This window comes from Pristiophorus japonicus, unplaced genomic scaffold, assembly GCF_044704955.1.
Source record: "Pristiophorus japonicus isolate sPriJap1 unplaced genomic scaffold, sPriJap1.hap1 HAP1_SCAFFOLD_110, whole genome shotgun sequence".
Taxonomy (NCBI): Eukaryota; Metazoa; Chordata; class Chondrichthyes; family Pristiophoridae; genus Pristiophorus; species Pristiophorus japonicus.
In genome coordinates this window covers 866661-881049 of record NW_027250756.1, presented here as the reverse complement: position 1 = coordinate 881049, position 14389 = coordinate 866661, and the positions used below count along the sequence as shown (strand labels likewise).

The 14389-nt window shown below is 43.7% G+C and overlaps 1 non-coding gene across 1 annotated transcript; it reads left to right on the top strand.

Moving 5' to 3' along the window:
- The first annotated feature begins 3379 nt into the window (after nucleotides 1-3379).
- trnak-uuu (transfer RNA lysine (anticodon UUU)) lies at nucleotides 3380-3452 on the top strand. The gene has a single exon. It is a non-coding gene; the product is annotated as a tRNA-Lys (tRNA).
- Nucleotides 3453-14389: the final 10937 nt, after the last annotated feature.

Below are 14389 nucleotides of genomic sequence, written 5' to 3'. Positions count from 1 at the left end.
TTATTAAGTTCGATGGATGTCCCAAAGCACTTGAGAGTGGTGTCCAAACAAATGAATTTGTAATTAAAAACACTGAATGCCAGGAGTGAGATTTGAACACACGCCTCCAGAGCAGACTGCGACCTGAACGCAGCGCCTTCGACCGCTCGGCCAACCTGACTGTTGGATGGTCCAGTTGCAAGTTATTGCACTGGAAAGTTTCAGACCGGGCACTTGTTCAGTGTTGCTGGCAGGCCCAGTGAATGGGATATCCTCTCCCCCGGGGTTTTCCTGAGCCTGTGCTCGGTGTACGGGGACTATTGGCACGGGTCCGAGGTAGCTTACATGTGTAGGCTGCTTGCTGGCATCAGGTGGTCTCTTACCAGTGTGCTCAATTCTTCAAACGACTTGCTTGCTGGTTTCTCGGGTGCCAGCAGGTCCTTCATTAAGGCGTATGTTTTCGAGCCACAGCTGGTCAAGAGATGGGCTCTTCTCTTGTCTGCCTTATCGTCGCCTAACCAGTCTTTGGTTACAACGCTTTGCTGGAGCCTTTCTATAAAGTCCTCCCAATTGTCTCTGCATTATATTTCTCATCTGAGCCGTTGGTAGCCATTCTGTGGATTCTGTGATCCCGTAACTCGTCGCCACTTTAAAGTCCTGACCCTGCAGTACATACTTACACGAGGCACATGCTGAAGTCAAGGTCACTCTTGACCTGCACCTTTATTTCACAGCTCTTGAATGCCACACTTGCCTGAGACCTGCCTTTATATACCTGTGTGGAACAGGTATGCAGTGTCTCCTGCAAGTGCATCCCTGGTGGTAAAGTATGCTTGTGGTTACAGGTCATATCTAGTTACAGTCATGTATAGCATGGTAAGGTACAGTTATATACAGCAGTGTGAAATAAATTACACTGCTCACCTGGGGCTCGCTTACCGTGTCGGAATTTTGAGTAGAGCGCTTGCTTCGGGAGTCTCGTGTCGGGCATGTGGACAATGTGGCCCGCCCAGCGGAGCTGGTCGAGTCTGGTCAGTGCTTCAGTGCTGGGGATGTTGGCCTGAGCAAGAACACTGATGTTGGTGCGTCTGTCCTACCAGGGGATTTGCAGGATCTTGCGGAGACAGCCCTGGTGGTATTTCTCCAGTGATTTGAGATGTCTGCTGTATATAATCCATGTCTCGGAGCCATACTGCGGGGCAGGTATCACCACCGTCCTGCACACCATAAGCCTGGTGCCAGATTTGACGCCCTGGTCTTCAAACACTCTCCACCTCAGGTGATGGAAGGCTGTGCTGTCACACTGGAGGCGGTGTTGGACCTCGTCATCGATGTCTGCCCTTGCTGATAGTAGGTTCCCGTGGCGTGGAAAATTGTCCACGCTGTCGAAGGCCACACTTACAGCCTTCCTAAATATAGCACCTTCATTCTATTCTCTTAAAACAAGTTCCTGAATTCTCGGCTAGCTGTGTAGGTGAGAGCTGTGGTTTTATCCTCAGATCGATTCTATCACAGTGTTTCGGTAGTGAAGTAGATATCACATTCGCCTCACACACGAAAGGTTCCCGGTCCTAAACCGGGCGGAAAGATCTTGAAAACTTGAAAATGAGACGATTGGCTGACTCCTGTTCCTAACGCTTACGTTCGTATGATCTCTTGACCTTTCACAGGAGAACAAACTCTCCTCTGAACATGCATGAGAAAGCTCCAGAAAATATTTCCCCCCGAAGTGCTTTCGTTTGTGAGGCGAACGTGTTAACCATTGCACTGCAGAAACATCCCCACTTTTAGCACCAGATTACCAAAATTAAACCCAATGAGATCGGGATAAAAGTTCCTCACATGCTCAGGGCAAAATATATGATTGCCGGTCTACAAAAGAATGAACAAACTTCAGTACCAGGTCAGACGGAAATGTTAAGCGAGCAGGTGGACTGCTGAATCGTACCTTTAAGAAGTTGGTGGTGACAAAACAAATGGATTCCGCTTAATGATTAAATATAAGAAATGTCAGAAGTGGGACATAAACCGACATTTCCAGAGGAAACAGTGACCTGAACACAGCACCTTACACCGCTCGGCCATCCTGAATATTCAGTGCTGCCTATGTCCACCTGCAGGTTGATTTTGAACTTTTGTGTCCTGTCACATGAAATAAATCAGGGCAGAAATCGTATCTCTGCCTGACACCGGGGAAACAGTTAGACAGACCTTGGAGTAAGGGTCTGGTTATTGCCAAACAGCCAAGGAAACAATAATTCTGGAAGGAAAATGTCCAAGAGGACAGTGACCCCGAAGTGATGTGAACGCACAACCTTCGGATCTGGATTCAGACACGCTACCGTTGCATCATGAGACCTACACAGTGAGCTGGAGATGTTTTACTATATGAAGATTCTGCATACAAGGGGCTTTAAAATCCCCTCCCATTCCCACCAGATATCACAGGCAGCGCTCACCTGACAGGCACCGTATGATTTCTTCTCAAACTTTTCTCTTGCTTTCACGGGAAACCATCAATAATTAACCCCTCACCTTCTGTTGCACAATTAAACAAATGCTAACGCAGGAACAGTCCATACTTCAATCATTAGTCCTGTGCTTTGCATCTTAACTCGAAAACCATATCCCATTTTACTCACTGTATTTTAGCTTTCTGGTTCAAAGTCTTCAGGGATCTGTGGCAAATTTATTATCAAATTTAACAGCACCGGTTATTCCTATCGTGAACACAAAATACAATCAGTAGTGAAGATAATATCCCACCGTGCGTATTTGCAGATTCAACGCAATAGGATTTCAAATAAAGTGAAAGAATTTTACACTGAAAAGATTTGCAAGTGTTACTTGTATTTGTGTCTTTAATGAAACTTTGTGGCGTCTGACTCCCGTTCATGCCTCTGCTGAATAAGAAAGGAGGGTGTGACGTTGACCAGACTGCACTGCCCCTGATATTTGTCAGCTCATCCTTTATATTCAGTGGTTTCTCGCCCTTTGATGGGCTGCAGTGTAAGGATATCACGTTGGCCTCACACGCAAAAGTTCCCCGGTGGATCCGTTTTCTCTCAGTCAATGTTATCCATTTATTGAAGTGAAATAAAGAGCAATTAATGAATAAGGGAGCCCTTTTGCCAGGAGAATAAATAGCAAATAAAAACAGCAAATGCTGGAAATCTCAGCAGGTCAGGCAGCATTTTCCAGGAGACTAAACTCGCCTCCGATTGTTCATCCACAGAAAGTTTAAACATAATGTTTCTGCCCGGGATTGAACCAGGGACCTTTTGCGTGCAAAGCAAACGTGACAAACACGACACAAGTTTCAACAGCAAGTTTCAACATCTGGGGCGGAGCCAACAGGCGCCTGGCTGCAATGAGCGATAAAAATCTGCGTTGGGCGGAAGCCCGGCTAGCTCAGTCGGTAGAGTATGAGACTTTTAATCTCAGGGTCGTGGGTCCGAGCCCCACGTCAGGGGATTACATTTATTTTAATTTAATGCAGCTTTCATGGAAAAACATCATTAAATAACCCACAATCTTCTTTTGCACAATTAAAGAAATGCGAACTGAATGAACTCCATAATTCAAGTTTGTGAGATACTCAATCATGATTTCAATCATCATTAATCCACCCACAATATTTGACATACGTCAAGGATGCCACATTTGCCCAGCCAGGCTAGCTCAGTCGGTAAAGCTTGAGACTTTTAATCTCAGGGTCGTGGGTTCAGGGTTGGGCGAATAAGTTTTGTTAAACTTTTCTGTTGCTTTCACGCGAAAACATCATTAATTAACTGATCGATTGGAGAGGCTGGGTCCGTTTCCTTTGGAACAGAGTATTTGTCCTCCAGGATCGATAGTTTCCTTGCTGAATCACAACAACCAGACCCTATATCTCCCTCTGGATGTTCGGGGGTGTGCCGTACATTCCCAGTCGTGTGATTGCCCCTTTTCTGTTCACCAATTCAATCCATATGGCCTCATCCAAAAATCTGTCCATCTCCACCTGAAATATATTCAATGACCCAGCCTCCACAGCTCTCTGGGGCAGAGAGCTCCAAAGATTCACCACCCTCTGAGAGAAGAAATTCCTCCTCATCTCCGTTTTAAATGGGCGACCCTTAAACCTTCAGGGAATAAGGGGTTATGGGGATCAGCCACGATCGTATTGAATGGTGGAGCAGGATCGAGGGACCATGTGGCCGACTCCTGCTCCGACTTCTTATGTTCTTATGACCCCTTATTTTGAAACTGTGCCCCCAAGTTCTAGATTCCCCCACAAGGGGAAACATAGAAACATAGAAAATAGGTGCAGTAGTAGGCCATTCGGCCCTTCGAGCCTGCACCAACATTCACTATGATCATAGCTGATCATTCCCTCACTACCCCTTTCCTGCTTTCTCTCCATACCCATTGATCCTTTTAGACATAAGGGACAAATCTAACTACTTTTTGAATGTGTGGGTTAATTCGCGTGAAAGTAACATAAAAGTTTAAGGAAAATAATTCACGCAAGGTGGGGCTCGAACACTTGACCTTAAAATTAAAAATCTCATGTTCTACAGACTGAGCTCGCCAGGATTGCCCACATCTACTTTGTCAATGATGACGCCCAGGATGTTGATGTGTATTAGTCAAAGGAACATAAGAAATAGGAGCAAGAGTCGGCCATCCGGCCCCTCGAGCCTCCTCCACCATTTAACATGATCATCCCTTACTGCCCTTAATATCCCATAATCTATCGATCGCTGTCATTTATTTATTCAAAGACTGAACCTCCACAGCCTTATGTTGTATATAATTCAAAAAATTCATCATCCTCTGAGTTTTAAACGTTTCTCCTGATTTCCGTCCTAAATTGCAGATCTTTTATTCTGAGACAGTGCCCCCTGGTTCTCGACTCGCAAGACAGAGTAAAACGTCCTCTCTGCATTTATGCTGTCAAGCACTGTAAGAATGTTGCATATTTCAATGAGTTCAGCTCTCATTATTCGAAACTCGAGCGAGTATAATCATGGTCCACTCAACTCTTGTCATCGAACAATCGCAACATCCCAGGAATCAGTCTGGTGAACCTTCCTTCCTCCCTCTCTATGCTTCCTGAGGTTATGAGACCTCAATTGTACCCATTCCTTGCACTCCAAACAAATCAACGGCTGTGAACCGTTCAATGATTGAGAAACGAGAATTCCAAAGTTAATCTCCATTCCGTGCGCTTCCTCCTCGACAGCTTTTCTGCTGCCGTCAGGAAGTTTCTTTGCTTCTTGACTTCCTTCCAAATCCTCCTCAATCCCATAACTTAAATCACAGTCCATTAAACTAAACCGCGGACTGCATGCAACCAAATCCTTCCTCGCTGGTTGCCAACCTTTTACATCTGAGTTATGGAGTTTCCCACGTGCGTAACATCAGCCGTCTCAATCCTAGCTTCAGCGCGTCTGCTGTTAAAATCCTTATCCATGCATTTGTTGCCCCTGGAATGGACTATTCCAATGCACTCCTGGGTGGCCACCCACGTTCTACACTATGAAAACTTGTGGTCATCCAGAAAGTAGACTGCCTGTAACCTAACTGGCACTACGCCCTTTCACCCATCGCCCCTGTGCTCACTGACCTACATTCACTCCCGGTTAAGCACCTCATCGATAATAAAATCTCATCCTTGCTTTCAAACCGCTCCATTTCCTCGCCCCGCCCTATCTCTGTCTTCTCCTCCAGCTCCATAAATCCTTGACAAATCTTCACTCCTCTAATCCTGTCTCGTTGAGCATCCCTGATTATAATCACTCAACCATTCATGGCCGTACCTTCAGCTGCCTGGGCTCTAGGCTCTTGAATTCTCTTTCGAAATCTCTGAATCTTTCTAACACTTTCTCCTGATAGAATAATAGAAATAATACGACACTAAGTGAAGCCATTTGTCTCATTGTGTCTCTGCCCGCCGACAAATAGCTAACAGCCCTAAACCGACCTTCAACACGAGGTCCGTAGCCCTGTTGGATACGGTTCTTTAAGTGCGCTTCCAAGTACGTTATAAATAATGGTGAGGGTTTGTGCGTCTACCACCCTTTCAGCTAGTGAGTTCCAGACACCCATCATCATCTGGATAAATGTATTCCCCTTATCTCCTTTCTAATCATGATACAAACTAATTGCATCGATGCGCCTGATTTTTGACTACTCACCTAAGGCAAATACTCTTTCTAATGTCCTTGCTACCCATTCTATCTAGGGCCCACATAGTTCATGCACTTCAATTCAATATTTCATCAGACTCCTCAATTCCAATTAAAATAAAACATAGTTCATCCAAACTTTCCTCATAGCTTCAGTTTTCCAGTTTATTCAACATCCTCGTAATGTCCACTGTGCCCTCTCGAGTGCAATCAAATATTTCCTGTAAGTAGTGAATAGAACTGCGGCAGTACTCTCGCTATGCCTTAACTATTGTTTTGCAGTTGTTCCGTATCTACCCTGCTCTTACATTCTATCCTTTGGCTAATAAATAAAGGATTCCATAGGCTTTTTGAGCTACATAATCGACCTGTCTTCTAACTTTAAGGATCTGAGGGCATACACTCGAAGGTCCCTTTGTTCTTCCATACCTCTCAGTATCCCTGCTATTTTGAGTATATTCCCTTGCCTTGTTGCACCTCATAGATTGTATGAGCTCACACTTCCCTGGAATGATTGCCATGTTTATCTTTTCTACCCAACTGACTGGTCAATCGATATTTTCCTGCATTCTAAACTTCCTTCCTCACTGTCAAACACACAGACAATTTTTGTATCTTTTGTGAACTTCTTTACCATGCTCCCTACATTTATGTCTAAATCATTAATGTGAACTACAGAAAACAAGGGACCGAGAACTGAATCCTACGAACCTCATTGCAAGTAGCCTTCCATTCGCAAAAGCATACATGAACCATTTTCTTCCTCCCACTGAGCCAATTGTCGATCCGGTTTGCCACACTCCCTTAAATACAATGGGCTTTTAGTTTTTTAATCAGCCTGCCATGTGAGACTTGTCAAAAGGTTTGTTAAAATCTATGTGGATTACTTCAAATGCACTGCCCATATCGGAACTGTTTGTTACCTCCTCAAAAAATTCAATTAAAATAAGTCAGACACGACCTTCCCTGAACAATTCGATGCTTTCAAAATGAAGGTTTATACTGTCCCTCAGCGTTGATTGCAATAATTTTCCCATCACCAGGATTAAACTACCTGTATTTAATTATTCACTGTTTCACTTTCTCCTTTTTTAAATAATGGTACAACGTTAACAGGTATCCAATGTTTTTTTTCCCTCTCCTGCACCAAGGGAGGTTGCTCAAATGATCGTCAGAGCCTCTGCAATTTCGCCATTTGCTTATCTTTCATTGTGTCCTGGAGATTTATTTAAATTTGTAGATACCAAACCCCTTAATCATTGCTCCCTTACTATGTTTATCCAAATCAATATTACATTCTCTTCTTTCTTACCTTTAACGCTGGCATCGTCGCCCTCCTTTATTAAACCGCTGCAATACTTTCTTTAAGTCCATCCCCACATACTCCACATCCACACATAGATTACCATTTTGGTCGCTAAATGCCATATTCTGCCCATCGTTATCCACTTGTTGTTTATGCAATTGTGAAATATCTCTGGGTTTTCTTTGATTCAACGTGCCAGTATTTTTCATGTTTTCTCTTTTCTTCCCAAAATTCATTTTTAATTTCACCTCGAGGATTTCTGCACTACTGTGCTCTCGATTGCTGAAAAATGATTCCTCTCTTTGCCTTATCTTTCACTGTATGCACCTTGTCATCCAGGCGGCTCCAGATGTGGCACTGTTGCCGTTTTTCTTTCCAGGAACATGGTGACACTGATCTGGTATCTCCTTCTTGACTGCCTCCCACTGCTCTGACACTGGTTTACCTTCAATGAGCTGTTTCATGTCCACTTTTTCTATTCATCGAATCATGGAATCACTGAAATTTACAGCACAGAAGGAGGCCATTTCAGTCCGTCGCGTTTACACCGCCCAATAAAGAGCTATCAAGCATTATCCAACTTTCTACATCTTGATCCACAGACCTGTAGGTTATGCCACTTCAGATACACGTCCGAATACTTTCGAAATGTGGTGACCGTTTTTGCACCTACCACCCTTTCAGGCAGTGCGATCAAGGACAATTCCCCTCTCACGACCCCTCCCCCAATCAGCACCACCATAATCTAGGTGAAAAAATTTCCTCTCACTCCCCACTAAATCACCTACCCATTACTTTAAAGATTTGCCTCTTCGTTGTTGACCTCCTCTGCTAAGGGAAAAGATCCTTCCGATCCACTTTATCTCGGCACCTCCTAATTAAACACATGAACAACTTCTCCCCTCAGACTCCTATGTTCCAGAGAAAATAAAACCAGCCTGTCTAATCTTTCTCCACAGCTAAAATTCCCCATTCCAAGCCACATCCTGGTATATCTCCTATGTACCCTGTCTCGTGCAATCACGTGCTTCCTGCAATATGGTGACCAGAACTTTACGCAGTACTCCAGCTGTAACTGATACAGTTCAAGCGTAACCTCCCTGCTCTTATATTCTATGCCTCGTCAATTCAGGAAACTATTCCGGATGCCTTCTTAACGCACTTTTCTGCCTGTGCTGGTACATTCATGGGTATGTGGACATACATTAAACATTCCCTTTGTTAGAGTACACTTCTCAGTGCTCTACCATTTAATGTGTATTCCCTTGCAGTGTTAGCCATCCCCAAATACATTACCTAATACTTCTCCATATTGAATTCCATTCACCACGATTCTGCCCACGTGACCACTTCATTGATAACTAGCTGCATTCAAGAACGTTCTTCATCATTATCATCCACACAGCTAATGGTCGTGTCATCTGAAAACGTTTTAATCATACTTCCTTCATTCACATCTAATTCATTGATGTATACTTCAAAAAGCAAGGAGCCACGAGGAGCCCCACTCGAACAGCCTTTCAGTTGCGAAAATATCTATTAAACTTTGCTTGCTGCCCCCAGGAACATTTTGAATCAAACTTGCCACTTTGCATTGGATTTTATGGGATTTTACTTTGATGAGCAGTCTGCCATATGTAACCTTGTCGAAAGCCTTGGTAAGATCCATATACACTACCTCAAATGCGCTACGCTTATGGATAATCCATGTCAGAAAATGTAATCAATTTAGTCATGCAGGACCTTACCTGAAAACATCTATGCTGACTTTCCTTGACCAAACCGAGACTTTCTAAAAGAATATTTATCATTTTCCTCAGAATTTTTTCCAATAATCTTTCCACAACCGAGGTTAGGCTGATTCGTCTGTAATCGATCATCGATCCCTTTCTCCCTTTTTGAACAAAGATACGACAATAGCAGTCCTCCAGTCCTCTGGCACCACACCTGTAGCCAGAGAGTATTATTATGGTCAGACCCTCTGCTATTTCCTCTTTTGTTTCTCTTAACAGCCTGAGTACATTCCACGCGGCCCTGTGGATTTTTCCACTTCCAAAGCTGTTAAACCGCATAAGACTTCCTCTCTTACTATGCTTATTTCATTTAATATTTTACGTTCCTCCCCCCAACTCCCCCCCGATTGAAACATCTGCATCGCCGCTCTCTTTTATGTAAACAAATGCAAAGTATTCATTGAGAACCATAAACAAATCTTCCAGCTCCGCACATACATTACTTTACGGTCTCTAATGAGCACTACCCAATCTTTAGATATCGTCTTGCTCTTAATGTAATTATAAAACTTTGGGTTTTCGTTGATTTTACTTGCCAAAATATTTTCATGCACTCACTTTGCTTTCCTAATTTCCTTTTTAATTTCACGTTTGCACTTCCTATAATCTTCTAGTGTTCCTGACGCATTGATGCATCGCTATGGCATAAGCCCCATATTTTCCTCTATCCTACCCTGTAAACCCCTTGGTTTCAAGGGAGCTCTGAATTTGCAAGTCCAACCCTGTTTCCTTAAGGGAACGTACTTGCTCGGAAACCTGAGGATCTGCTGCTTGAATGCCTCCCAATACTCTGGCACCGTTTTGGCTTCACATATCTGTTTCCAGTCAACGTTGGCTAAATCCTATCTCTGCTGAACAGAATTAACTTTTCCCCAATTGAGAGTATTTATTTCTTGTCTAAACTTGTATTTTTCCATCACTACACTAAATCTAACTGAATTATGATCACTAGTACCAAAATACTCTGCTACTGATACCCCTTCCATCCGCTCAGCTTCATTAACTAAAACTAAGTCAGAATCGCCCCCTCCCTTCTTTGGCTGGCAACAAAATGGGAAATAAAGATCTCCTGAATGCATTTTAGTAATTCTGCCACTATATTTAATTCGCACTAATTCTATCCCAGTTAAGATTAGTGTAGTTGGAACCGACTCCTATTCCTCCCCTATAACTTTGCCAACAATTTTGTTCTTCTCTCTCATTCTGACTGGCAGCGGATGAAATACCCTCCCAGCAGTGTGATCGCCGCGGTTATGTTGTTCAATTGATTCCATCTGTCTAGAATTGATGATCCATCAAGCATATAATCTCTCCTCAGCTGCAATCAACAATTGGACGTATCCCCTCCCCTCGTTTTTATCCCCCTCTTTCTCCCACCTAAAAATCATATCAGCAGAAATGTTGACCTACCATACCTGCTATTATTTCAGCCATGTCTCCATAATAGGTATAACATCATACTCATCACTGACACGTGGCGTTGGGAGTAATCCGGAAATTACTACTTTTGGGGTCCTGCTTTTTAATCTCTCTCCTAGCTCTCTAGAAACTACCTGCAGTGCCTGATCCATCTTTCTTCCGATATCATTGGTACTATAATGGACCACAGCCTTTGACTGTTCACTCACTCCCCCCATCTATCCCCTGCAGCCGCTCAGTTAAAACATTGACTCTGCACCATGTTGGCAACATATCATACTGGAATGTCGTATGTGGCCTGTCTGCTCCACTAACAAATGAACATTTTACTATTATTGCTCTAACACTCTTCTCCCACAACCCCCGCCCCCCTGTGCAGCTGTGACAGCAGTGGTACTGTGGAATTAGCTAGCACTGCATTCCCAGATGAACCATCGCCCCACCAGTATGGAATAGCTTCTCAATAACTGGATGGAGAAGATTGCTTCTGTAACAGGGTCTGGAACAGCTTCTCAACAACTGGATGGAGAAGATTGCTTCTGTAACAGGGTCTGGAACAGCTTCTCAATAACTGGATGGAGAAGATAGCTTCTGTAACAGGGTCTGGAACAGCTTCTCAATAACTGGATGGAGGAGCAAACTGCTGCTGTAACTGTGTCTCGAACAACTTCTCAATAACTGGATAGAGAAGCTGACTGCTGCTGTAACTGGGTCTGGAACAGCTTCTGAACAACTGGATGGAGGAGCAGACTGCAGCAATAACATGGGCTGGAACACCTTCTCAATAACTGGATGCAGGAACACCTTCTCAATAACTGGATGGAGGAGCAGAATGCTGCTGTAACAGGTCTGGAACATCTGCTCAATAATTGGATGGAGGAACAGACTGCTGCTATACCAGGGCAGGTACAACTGCTCAATAACTGGATGGAGGAGCAGTCTGCTTCTGTAACAGGGTGTGGAACAGCTTCTCAATCACGGGATGGAGGAGCAGACTGCTGCTGTAACTGGGTCTGGAAAAGCTTCTCAATAATTGGATGGAAAAGATTGCTGCTGTAACAGGGTCTGGAACAGCTTCTCAATAACTGGATGGAGCGGCAGACTGCTGCTATAACTGGGTCTGGAACAGCTTCTCAACAACTGGATGGAGAAGATTGCTACTGTAACAGGTTCTGAAACAGCTTCTCAATAACTGGATGGAGGAGCACACTGCTGCTGTAACTGGGACTCGAACAGCTTCTCAATAACAGGATGGAGAAGCTGACTGCTGCTGTAACAGGGTCTGAAACAGCTTCTGAATAACTGGATGGAGGAGCAGACTGTAGCTATAAAATGGTCTGGAGCACCTTCTCAATAAATGGATGGAGGAGCAGACTGTTTGTGGAGCTCCTAATTGTCCTTTTTCTGGAGCTCCAAATTGCGCTATTTATGAAGCACCTAATTTTCGTATTTAAGTGTCTACTAGTTATATATATATATATATATATATATATCTCCGAAATGTCCTATTTATGGTGCGCTCTCCTAAATCCCCTGCTGCAGGGACAGCTAAGTCTCCTCTTTCTAGAGCTTACTCTGTTCGTTATAAAACCAATTCCCCTGTTTCTGGAGAGAATTGCGTTGTTTCTGGAGCTAATTCCAACATTCCCGGGGCTACTAATTTCGCAGTCGCTGGAGCTCCGAATTCCTCTGCGACTGGAGCAAATTCCCCTGTTCCTGGAGCAAATCATCTTGTATCTGTAGCTGAAGTGTCCTCTGTTTCTGGAGCACCTAATTCTCTCTTTCTGTATATAATGGCGATACTTCTGGGCATAATTTCCCTCTCTCTGCAGCTCCGAATTCTGGTGTTTCTGGAGCACTTAATTCCCCAGTTTGTAGAGTTATTTCCAATATTTCTGCAGCTAAATCCGCGGTTTCTGGAATTAATTCCGGTAACTAAGAATATCCCATTCCAATGTTCGTGGAGCTATTTCGCTTGTTAGGTGTTAATTTCAATGTTCTTGGAGCTGCTAAATCAAATCTTACGAGAGCTCACAATGCCGCTGTTGCTGGAGCTCTGACTACCCCAGGTTATGCAGGTTCTAGTTCGCCTGTTTCTGGAGCTATTTCAGTTGTTTTGTGGAGAAAGTAATTCCACTGTTTCTGCAGCTTCAAATTGCGCTGTTTATGAAGCATCTGTGCTTTTTATGTGGCTACCATTTCTCGCTATATTTAGCGCCGAAGTATTCTGCTTCTGGTGCGCTCTCCTAATTCCCTGCTGCAGGAAAAACTAGTTCATCTGTTTCATGAGACAACGCTTCTCTTTCTAAATGTGATTCAGTTATTTCAGGAGCAACTTTCGCTGTACTGATTAAAATCCCATGGTTCTGGAGCTCCTAATTTCTCATTTCTGCAGTGCGCAATTCCGCAATTTCTGTAAATCCTAATTCACATCTTTCTAGACCTAATTCCTCTGTTCCTGGAGCTAATATCCTTATTTGCTGAACTAATTCCAGTATTCCTGGAACTAGTAATTCCACTCTCTGCAGCTCCTAATTCCCCTGTTCCTGGAACTAATTCCCCTGTTTCTGGAGCTCATCATTTTCTGGAGTTCCAGATATCCAGATTGTGGATCTACTAATGCATCTGTTTCTGGAAGTAACTCCCTTGTTTCTCTTGCTAACTCAACTGTTTCTGAAGGGAATACGTTTTTTCTGGTGGAAATTCCTGTGGAGATGATAATTTCGCTTTTTGTGGAGCTCCAAATTGTGCAATTTATGAAGCACGGAATTGTCCTTTACACCTCTGTATTTTGCCGGTATATATGGCTCAGAATTGTCCTGTTATGGTGCGCTCCCCTAGAGGAAGAGCTAATTCTCTTTTTTTGAATGTAACTATATATTTCTAAACACAACTCCCTGTTTCTGGATCTATCTGCGCTGTACAGTGATTATTCCCATGCTCCTGGAGCCCATGCTTACCCTGTGATTGCAGCTCCGCAGTGGCCTGTTTCTGGAGCGAATTCCACTGTTTCTGGAGCTGATAATTCACCACTTCCTGTAACTCTTACTTTCTTCCTTCTCGAGCTAATTCCACTGTTTCTGGAGTCAATGGCTCTATTTCTGGAGCTAATTCCCTTCTTTCTGCACGAATACCCGTGTTCCAGGAGCTCCAACTTCCCCTCTTTCTGCGGCTCCAAATTACCTTGTTCCTAGATTTAATACCCCTGTTTCGGTAGCTAATTCAGCTGCTGGTGGAGCTAATGTTTCTGGAGCTAATGTTTCTCCAGAACCTATGTTTCTGGAGCTAATTCCACAATCTCTTTAGTTCCTAGTTCTCCTGTTCCTGCAGCTCCTAATTCTTCTGTTTCTTGGGGTTCGAAATTGCCCTGTTTTTCTTGCACCTAATTACCCTTTTCATGTGTTCACTAGTTCTCCGATATATATAGCTCCAATTGTATTGTTTTTGGTGCGCTCTCCTAATTCCCAATCGACAGGATCAGCTAATTCACTTGTTTCTGGATCTGGCTCCAAATTTTCCAGTTTCTAGAGCCTGCACCAACGTTCCACGGTGATACTGCCCTCTCCTAATTACCCTGTATTGGGATCTCCTAAATCTCCTGTTTCATTTGCTCCAAATGAATTTGTTTATGGAACCAGGCGGTTAAGAAAGCAAATGGCATGTAGGCCTTCATAGCAAGGGGATTTGTGTACAGGGGCAGGGAGGTGTTGCTACAGTTG